Genomic DNA, 10859 nt, shown 5'->3' on the forward strand with positions numbered 1-10859 from the left:
AGTCTTAGCCAGCAGCTTCAATTCCGGCATAATTCATTCCACACCTTCCCTGATGTATAGTCAGAATCATGGGCTTTAGCTAGAATTGCTTCTCTGAACAATGAGGTGAGGAGGGCTGTGTCTTCAATGTAAATATACTCAGACACAAGCAGAATGGGCTACAAAGACACTGTTCCTTTTGCTACCACCATCCAAAGTCAAATGGCAACCACCATTATGAGGAATAAAAGCATGCTTTAAAAAAAACTACTAGAATGTTTATCTTAAGCAGAATAATAACACATTTTCTATATCCACACTTTCACCAATTTTTAAGAGCAGAGAATGCAGTAACGCCGTTCAAATGGTTTAGCTTGCACATTCATTTTCAACTTTCTACAATAAAGGTAAATGCTCATGAGTTAGAGAGAGCCCCCTCATCTAACTAACCCCATCATCGCAAAACTGTGGTTTTTATTGAACCCTAGTCTTAAAAGTTCTCTGCTTGCTTTTACCAAGTCTTTCAGAAACAAATACAAATTTATGCTAGACATCTATTACAATCTTACTCAACTTCTAAGCAATGTTAACAACATCCCTCATTCTTCTTGAGTGCAAAGAGTGAAGTCCAAAGCAACACCACACATACTAAAAATATCAATCATAACCCCAAGAAGGAACAGACCAAGACTGTGGTAGTTTGTCAAACTTTTACTCGGCTGCTCCTAGTACTGATGCACTCTTCACAGGACAGTCTCAAAGCAAACAGTTCCTTGACAAAATCTTGCCTCTAATATAACAGAGTTTGGAAAAACTAAGACCTCCTGTCTGTCTAATTTATAACATACCACCTTATTTTTCCCCACTACCATAGCTTAGTGGTAGTACCTACACACTGGCATATCCACAGGGTGTTGTCTAATATCCTTTATGGCTAGAAACACGAGTTTAAGATAAAACAAACAGAAAAATAAGACTGACTAGGATTACAGATATAGTTTGTGGTTCCAAAACAAGGTAAAGCTAATTCATACCCTTGACCTGGTTTGTATGTCACTAACAAACTGTGAGTCAGTGAGCCAAAATATAAGAACCTATCTTGAAAAATAAAAGATGGGCATCTGTCTTACCCCAACAATCTCCAAAAAAGTTCATCAACGTTTTTACCAATCACACAGATTTTTTTTTCCCCCCAGAAAAGGACAAAAATCAGTTAAATAGGTGACCTTAATTGTGTGTCTGACAGAAATACAAGTAGCCTTCAACTCCAATCCTGATATAATTTATAGAACAGAATGAGCTCAGGTTATAGCTTAAGGTGAGTGACATACTTAGGAAGTATAACAAGACAAATGAGGAAAATTTTTCTGAAATCAATATTTGTTAAATTAATACATGTTTGAGTAGCTCAATGGCTAACAAATCCATTGTTTTAAATTTTCCTTTCTAGGCAATATGCTATCAAGGCATGATTTTCCTATTATTTCCTTAGGTAACAGTTTGTATATTAATCAATTGATTTCACAATTGTAGACACTGTAAAAGTGGCAGATCTAAGTCAGGAAATCAAACCAACTACACTGGAAATTGAACTTGTTTCCCTAGTTTTCCACACTTAGTTTACAATAGTTACTATAGTATAAAAGAACTGTAATTGTATATTTGGCACCAAATTTGCTTCACTGTCAAATATAAAGTCTTTTCTGAGGGAAAGGAGACTTACTTTAATATCTAAGGATTCCCCCCAAATCAGATTATAAGTTTGACTGCTGCTCAAGCTTTTACTATTTTCTTTTAAACTGGGAGGAGGGATGCTAGGAAATGAAAGACATTCTTAATTCTCAACATAGGCTTCTATAGCCCTGTTATAGAAGAAAAGTTTGTTTTCTGGTGTGTAGTGTGCAGCCCTCTCCTTCAGATAAGGGATTCAGCCCCCAGAAGTCATCCCAATTAGCAAATAGAGTCTAATGTTTGACTGGTTCCAGGGGAATTATAAGATCATTTCCTTGTAAGACAAGCAGCCTATCATTCCCATAGCAGGAGGACTTGAAATACTTTATCAGTCAAATACACAAATGTAACATTTTCTAATCTTTTGTAACATTTTTTTTATTCTAGGAAATCAGACTACAAGAAACTATTAAAGAAAGTATTCTTATTCTCTTTTTTGTCTCTTTTAATTTTTTTTATCATTACTTATTAGATAGAGACAGCCAGAAATTAAGAGGGTAGGGAGGGAGATAAAGAGGAAGAGAGAAAGAGAGATACCTGCAGCACTGTTTCACCACTCTAAAAACTTGCCCCCTGAAGGTGGGGACTGGAGGCTCAAAGTCAGATCCTTGCACACTATAACATATACGCTCAGCCAGGTGTGCCACCACCCGGCCACAAGTATTTTTATTCTCAATTGACTCAGCACTCGTTGACCAGCAATTTCAGAATTCAGAGATACAAAGGAAGTTGTAATCCCCTCAACTCAATGAAGAGACTATCACATATGGAAAGTACAAGTGAAACAATAGTGTAGAGAATAAAGAACTAGCCTGCTTGGGACCCTGAACCTGTTGTCCCCTACTAGCTGCATGGCATGACATAGACAAGCTCCTTAGCTTCCTCATACTTTGGTTTCCTCATCTGTAAATGGTGATAATTACGCCTACTCCAGACAGTTGTCGTGAGGACTCAATGGTTAAACCCATGTAAAATATTAGGAAGACACCTCACAAACCTTGGCAGTATAACAGTAACTAACTAAGGTTGTATGGTCAAAGTTAAGTGTGCTAATTTCGAAAGAAAGGGTAGTGATAAAACCTGAGGGGTAGGCAGGGAAGGTTTCCTGGAACCTGTGGCATTCAAGCTGGGTAAATCATCCAGAGTTACATAGAGGGGTCAAAACCAGGCCAGCTTACACATCAACTAGGAAAACAACCTGGCCAAAGCTGAGGATGTATTTGGCGACCTTAACTAATTGGAAGGCTAGAGGAAAAGCCTTTGTACACTTACCCTGTTGCTCAGATTTAACATTTAATTCATTTTTGGACATGTATACTATGAACTCCAAACTTACACTGAAATGCCAAGTCCTCTGCTCCTGGAATGGTGGAAAATATACCAGAAAGTAAAAAGGTAGACACTGATTTGTTTTGTTTTGTGCAGAAATAGTCTGCTAGAGTGGAAAGTAGGTCACCAAATTCAACTTGCATGTCATCCTCCTCTGTCCTTCTTTCAGTGAGGATACTAAGTAGCAGCTTACAGGAAAATGGAGGTACTTCGGATGCATCCTTCAGTTTCTATCAATCACTACACTACATTAAAGAAGAAAAAGAAGAAATGCTTTCTAGGATGACATCCTTCAACCAATCCAGATATAACCTCCAAGTCACATACATAAACTAGTCTCCTTGTGGATTTCTTATAGTGTCTCTGCTGTCAGTTGCCCCTTTAAGCAAAATTCTTAGGAAAACCAGTAAGAATTGATCCTGTGTTTTTGATTATATATATTCATTCAAAAGGTATTCTTCATTACCAAGCCAGAAATTGCAAAGCCAAAATTAGTGGCAGTAAGTAAGTAGCCCACATATCTTACCAAAGTAGAAGTCACAAATGAGAAGAAATTTCAAGTGGTGTCCCCTGCAGAGATTAAAGTGGTTTGCTAAACTAATTGGCAAAGTTGTTTTGTTTCCTACAATATAAGGATAGTGTTAACACATGGAAATCCAAACAGCATGACATGAATCCAGGGTGGGCCCCACAGAAGTTAAAAACGGGTGATTATTTCCTGTACCAAACACCTAAGGCTCTCAGTGGTACCAAAACTTTATTGAAAAAGCTTGTTTCCTCTGATTCAACAGCTGTAACTCTTTAAATGATTTCACACAAGACCTCAAGATTCTCAAGGCAAAGACACCCTTCCTGGTATCCTCCAAATATTTACAAAATGAAACACTTTCAATCTTAACTGTATTTTGTTTGTAAACACCTTATTTGTTCTGATGGCCATGGTACCCGCACTAAAAGCTGTCTTTTAAACAAAGTAACTCAAATAAAACCACACACAGACACACTTGCATTTGTAACACCCAGAGGGAGTCCACAAAGCAAGAAAGCCAGAATTTAAATTCCTTCACCCTACTCACTGAGTTCTTACAACCACCACTCAAGGACCCCACCACCTACCCCATCCTCTTTGCTATCACGCCTACTAGTTCATGCTTCTGAAAACCAAGTCTAACTACAGATAACAGAATGTTACAAATATTGAATAAATGTCTCCCACTACATTTTTCTCTCACATCAACCAGACTGGAACAACAGATCTTGCCAATAAACAACTCCACGCCACATGAGAGAGTGAATGCCCATCTCTTCTACCCAAATGATGCCTTTGGAGTCATCAGTGGCCTGTATAAAGCCTTAGGTATCTTAGCCTAGGACTCTCTCCCTATTTTCCTGTCTTACACCTACTGGGAATGTTATCTGGGTCAAGGGTGGAACAGATAGAAATCTAGAAATACTTGGTTTAGGGCAGTAAGAAATATAGAAAAAAATTTATGTGGGTGATTGAATCCCCAAAAGCAAATAATTATGAAATATGTTTCAAACACAGAAAATATATTTTCCACATCAATTTATGTACCTACAGGAATTTTGGGAAATTGCTTGACAGAAGACTAGGGGAATAATACAACTGATGATAAATGGAAAAAAAATAAATCTTGGACCTTCAATTGTAGCTCTACTACTTCTCAATGATTCAACAAACATTTATTAAACACCTACCAATAATTAAGCTCTGCTGTAAATATCAGAAAGGGCTAGACAAATTACTCAGTGGAGTGACAGTAATTCCTACACACGGAAATTAGTGTCAGAATTGTAAAAATTCAAGTAGGCAGGAAAATGAAGATGATTTTCCACAATCAATGACTAAAAGAATGAGCCACAATTTCTGATCCTATTTGCTCATAGGGAAGTAATCAACCTACTTAAAACAAGATAAATGTCATCCACCTCACACACAGCATCCCAAACTTAGGCATGTATAGATGCCCATATAAACGCACTTTCTTCCCCCTTAAGAAAAGTATCTTGGGCCGGGCAGTGGTGCATTGGGTTAAGCACACATAGTTCGAAGTGCCAAGGACCTGCTCAAGGAGGGGGGGGGGGGGGGGGGTTTCGCTTCACAATAGTGAAGTAGGTCTGCAGGTGTCTATCTTTCTCTATCCCTCTCTATCTTCCCTCCTCTCTCAATCTCCCTCCGTCTCCGTCATATAAAAAAAATAAATAAGGGGTGTCGGTCGGTAGCTCAGCGGGTTAAGCACACGTGGCACAAAGCAAGGACCCGTAAGGATCCGGGTTCGAGCCCCCAGCACTCCACCTGCAGGGGAGTAGCTTCGCAGCAGTGAGGCAGGTCTTTATCTCCCCCTCTCTGTCTTCCCCTCCTCTCTCCATTTCTCTCTTTTCTATCCAACAACGACGACATTAATAACTACAACAATAAAACAAGGGCAACAAAAGGGAATAAATAAATATTTTTTTAAAAAATTGAAGAAAATGGCTACTAGGAGCAGTGGACTCGTAGTGCTGGTACCCAGCTCCAACCGTAACCTTGAAGGCAAAAAACAAAACAGCACAAAACAACAGTATCTTGTGATAGTCCTCCACAGTATGAAATGAAAGCAGAAAAGAAACAAAGTATCTGTGTAATTCAACTACATTTAATACAATAAATCCACAAATAACTACATTCACCCAGAATCTATAAAAGACAAAGCCTAAATAATTCTATGAAAAAAGAAGAACTGAAAGTCCAGATAGTGGGGTAGTAGTAGCAGTAGTAGAATGCTATTAATAGTAAAATTATAAATGACTCTACAACCTGAATTATCTTACAATTGTCAATAATATAGCTTCCTTACCTACTTACTTCAAAAGGTTTGCCATGAAGAGCTAAATTATTTTGCCACACAACTAAGGCTCAGTGTCATTAACCCAGTGACATAGCATCATAAACTGCATTTAAATTTTGATCTGCAGATTCCTTGGCCAAAAAAGGGAAAGCCAATAACCAACCCTTTATTTAAGTCTTAAGTTTATATATCTATAATCTATACCATTCTCTCCACATTACTAATGCTCAGGGTTCCCAAAAGTAAAGGAATAACCCCAGGCTACAGTAACTAGTAATGATAGAGTCAGAGCAGGGTAGAGACCTCCTTATACTCCAGCTGTGCTTGCCCTGTTCTCAAAGATCTAAATCTTCTAGGCAAGCTTTTACATTTTATGAGAACCGCATTGACTTCCATAGTTCAATTCCAGTTATTAATTGTCTCTACTATCTTGCACTAACCTGTACCTAGGAAGAATTTGGGACCTTTGCAGGAATCTAGAGAGCTCTCTGTGCAAAATAGAGCAAGCACCCTTTGGGAGAAAGCAGACTCCAACATCAGTATGTTCTTGGGGGAAATGTTGCAGCTAACCTGAAAGGGCACAGAGATCTTGCGATTGTAATTTTCAGTTTGCCTCAGGAAAGAAAAGGTTTCGAACAATTATCTTGGGGAGGGAGCTCTGGAGAGCAGAGTCTTAAGAACTGCATCCAAGCTTTTTAAAAGAAAATAGAGCGAGCCCGGGGCAGTGAAACCCGGTGAGGAGGGAGCCTTAAGCCCAGGGTGAGCACTCGGCCACACCCACTGGCCACGCCCTCACAGCTGCCCCAAGAGCCACAACGAATCGAAGCAGCAGTTTGAACCCTGCAGATTCCGATCGCAGGAGTCACCATGGCAACGGGATTCACCCTGCAGACAAACTCGCTTCAACCCTCTAGGTCTTTCGGGTCTAAAGAAAACTGCTAGCTCAATGGGGCAAAACAGTCACCGGTGGCTTCTGCTTCTGATGTTCTCCAGCGGGTAGAGACGGGAGAGGTGGTGTGGGGGAGTGGTGGAGTGTGTAGGTTTTTATCCTTAGGTCCAAGTGTTTTTTTGTGGGCAAGCGACGAAAAGCCCCAACCTGAGCCTGTGAGCAACCTGAGAACAGAGCCATTAACAACGACTAATGAATGAATATACGAAAGAATGAAGGTAGTAGGGGTTAGGGTAAGGAAATAAAGAAGACTCTATGGAGTTCTCGAGTCTCCCTCCAGTCTCCAGTCCGAAGGCAAGCAGATCACAAGCATTTGGTTCCAAGCACCAGCTGGGTAAACCCGATTACCCAACCCTCCCGCCCCACAGTGAGCCTGATCATTAGATTACAGACCCTCTTACACACACACACACACACACACACACACACACACACACACACACACAGTCTTACTACTTCCAGCAGAGCTCTGGAGCAGAAGCTTCGCCCAAGCTCAGGTAAGCTGTGTTGAGGGAATCAATCAGTACCTGAGGGACCAAAATGCACCCTCTGCAAAGGGTCAGAAGGTGGGAGTGCTCAGCCGCGCCTTGAACACTGGTCGATAGGCTGCACAGCCTCCCCTATCGCTGTCCGCCAACACCCATCGTTCCTTCAGCAGCGCCAAGTTTCTTTCCCTCCTCTCTCTCTCTTGAGACAACTAGCTTCCAGCTCTGCCTGAATTACTATTGCCCTATCCCTTTCGAATGAGGTTTGAAGTAAAGGCTCCGGGGACGGTGGCCTTCCCGGTCTCCAGCTCCGAGTACACCAAGCCTGCCTCCCTTCTCCGCGCCTCTCGACCCAGCAGCTCCCGACCTCTACAGCGCTCGTAGCCCTGACTCCCAAGCTACGGGAGTCCCAGTTCCAGGTGCCCGGAGTAAGGCGGCGAGCTGTACCTTGCAGGCTCTTCTGGCATCTGAATGCTTCAGAAAGAAAGGAGGGAGGGACCCCAATCCTTGGGGGCGCCTTCCTCCAGACTCGCCTAGCTTTTCGCCGCACTTGCAGCCATTTTTCCAAACCTAGCTTGGCAGCTGGGAGCAGTCTAAGTCCCGTTCCCACCCAGACACAACCAGAAGGACGGGTTTAATATTTACCTACTAGCCCGGGAGCTCCAGGGAAGCAGCGGGAGGGCGCGCCGCAAACCCAGCGCCGGGCCACGAGAATCGTACCCACCCCCGCGCCACCGCGCGGTGTCACTTAATGAATGAATGCGACAGTCAAGGCGGCGCGGCCCCCTTACCTGGGCAGCCCCTGCATGCTGAAAAGGCGGCGCTGAGCTCGGGGTACAATAGGATCCGGTTAAACAGTTTTCCTCCTGAGCGGTTCGTAGGTTACCCACTCGCAGGTGACATCACCCTGTCTTCGCCTGATAGGCTACAATGTGGTGCCCACTGCGCATGGACTCCCAGGCTAGGCCCGCAGGCTTGCGGGAATTGTAGTCCAAATCTTCACGGACACGGTCTGAATAACTGCACTACTGGGGTTCTAAAAACTACACTTCCCGGCGCAGTTCTTGGCCACTTGGGCCCCGCCTCTTGGCTCCGCCTCCCTCAGGGACACGCCCCCTCCACCCTCCAGTCTTGCTGTGGTTGATGTGGTCTTTCAGAAACTGAGCTGCGGACAGCGCGGGCTGTGAGGGAGGGCCACCTCTGCGGTCCTTCCCTTTGACTTGACCTCCACGCGGCCCTAAGCGGGCTCTGAAGCCCTGAGAGTATAGAAGCGCAGCTTGGCCGGGCAACTCTGACCTACCAACTGGAAAGAGAAGACCAAGTCTTTTTTTCACAGACTGCTTTATGTATAGCAAGTAATTAGTAGGACGCACTGGCTTCTGGGTTAAATTGGGTGCTGGAATCCCCGCCCCTCCCCGCCCCCCCTTCCACATCCCTAAGGGATGAAGCCACAATGGTCCCAAGGGGAGAAATCCCCGCATGCCTCACTTGGTACAAGCCACCTTGCTTGTCATTTCTTTCCTTCTCCCCATTTAACGGAGTTCCAGTAACTGACCAAAATGTAGGGAACAGCTTCTCTGGCTGAGCTAACAGGAAAACGGAGGCTGTCACCAGTGAAATACGGTGTAGTAGACTAGGCAATCGCCCGTAACCCTCTGTAAGGAAGCCTGCTGCGGCGGCGGCGGCTGCTGCTGCTGCCGCCGAGATAACGCTATCGCACAGCCATGCTTTTGTTCTTCCCTGCAGTGGACTTCCCGCTGTGATGGCTCTCCCAGAAAGACAGCATCATGTCCAAAGTTTTAATAAATGACATGCATATGTGTTGGTATGTACAAATGTGCTTTTAGGTCCATCCCATACCTTTCTCTTCATATGTTTTTAAATAACCTACACCGAACAACACCTTGCTGCTCAGGAATTGCCATGAAACACCTAAGTGTTTCAAAGGTAAGCAAGCAAAACGTGTGTAGCATAATTCTGACCCTTTAGGAAGATGGTATTTTAATGTGTGATTTTTTTTCCCCTGTGGTATTTTTCATCAGTCAATGAATGCCAAATATGAAAAATCGACACTGGAAACAAATCTCCAGGTGTCTTTTAAACTAAAAAAACACATTTAGTCATTCCTATTGTAAAAGTACAGTAAATTATAGTGACATTTAACATATATAAATTACATGTAAAGATCAGATCATAGCTAGATTTCCATTAGCAAAATCTCTAGAAGACTGCTTCTTGAAAAAAAGTTTACAATTAAAATTTCAAACAACACTCCACTTAATTGTTGGCAGGAATCTTCTTATCATTTTTTTTTCATTTCATTGTGCAATACTAATGTGTTCAAATGAAAAAAAATGTGGGACTAGCTGAGGATATCAGAGGAGAGGGAAATGCTTTGTCTTGTTGAGAAAAAGGCTCTACTACTGATTCTAATTTTTCCTTATAACAAGCCTATTTCTTATAGACAGCACATTTTACTGCACTGAAGGAATATAATTCTAAATGTTCTGAGCTAGTCCATCCATTTCAAATATTGTCTTAAATGGAACTGGGACAATACAAATGTTTCTTTGGCCATCACATCGAGAGTACAATCACTGATATGCTAGCTAATGGGTAGACTTCATGCATTGCAGTTCATTGTGGAAAAATATTCAGAATGTAACTTGACCTGGGATGATTCTGGAGGCTTTCTGGTTTTATAACTGTGAAAAGCTTTTAGATGGGAACATAATCAGTGAGTCTGAAATTTATTGAGCCAATAAATTGAATCTTAGAGACTCTACAAGACAGGACTTATAGATAAAAAATATATTGTTGAGGTACAGTCTGTGAACTTTATATAATGAAATCACCTTACATGAAGTTCTCTTGAGTTTTAAATAATAAAGGAGAGAATGGAATCTACCTGGAGGGGAAAAAAATCCATTCGGAGTAATTAATAGTATAGGGGTGTGCCATATAATGTAGTTTATTTCCATATATTAAAGATATCATACATAATAGACTATAAGCCGAGAAGTATATGGATGTGTATGTGTGAGTCGTCTTTCTTATTAAATATATAAAATAGATTTAATAAATATAGAAAGAAAGCCATTCTGTTAGCATTTTTTTAAAGTGATGAATTTGAACTGATCCTCAAATACTGTTTCACTGGTAACCAGGGGGAACAAAGATGGCTTTTTGCGTCAGAAATGCACTCTTCCTCCTGGTACCAGAAAGAAAAAAAAAAAGTCCAGGTGACTAGCTTTCACAAGTCATCAGAAACATCTACTCGATCTAGCTGAATTTATATTCCAAAGGGCTTTATTTTTCTTTCTAAATGACTATAGCTGTTCTAAAATGATCCTGTGAAAGGCTTTGCCTCGTTCTGTAATCATTGACTATTAATAAGGAACCTGTGGGACCACAAAGTGTCCATCTCCAGCTGGAGGAGGGGAAAGGCACCATGGTGTATTTTGCTGATCTTTCAAAATAACCATTCTCTGGTTACAAGGTTTTACTCTAGATACTGGGTTTTAGATAAGAAAGGGA

At 41.7% G+C, this 10859-nt stretch overlaps 1 protein-coding gene across 4 annotated transcripts in view; it reads right to left on the reverse strand.

The window, feature by feature from the left end:
• Nucleotides 1-8240, reverse strand: part of LOC132533436 (disheveled-associated activator of morphogenesis 1-like) — a 113886-nt gene extending 105646 nt beyond the window's left edge. The window contains exon 1 of one of the 4 annotated variants that reach the window (XM_060174901.1): nucleotides 7968-8089. The gene's annotated coding sequence lies outside the window, so the exon portion shown is untranslated. Of the gene's footprint in view, nucleotides 1-7364; nucleotides 7735-7769; nucleotides 7922-7967; nucleotides 8090-8113 lie in introns of those variants that run through there. The other 3 variants (XM_060174900.1, XM_060174902.1, XM_060174899.1) reach the window with 3 other exon arrangements.
• Nucleotides 8241-10859: the final 2619 nt, after the last annotated feature.

Source organism: Erinaceus europaeus, chromosome 16, assembly GCF_950295315.1.
Source record: "Erinaceus europaeus chromosome 16, mEriEur2.1, whole genome shotgun sequence".
NCBI classification, from domain to species: domain Eukaryota; kingdom Metazoa; phylum Chordata; class Mammalia; order Eulipotyphla; family Erinaceidae; genus Erinaceus; species Erinaceus europaeus.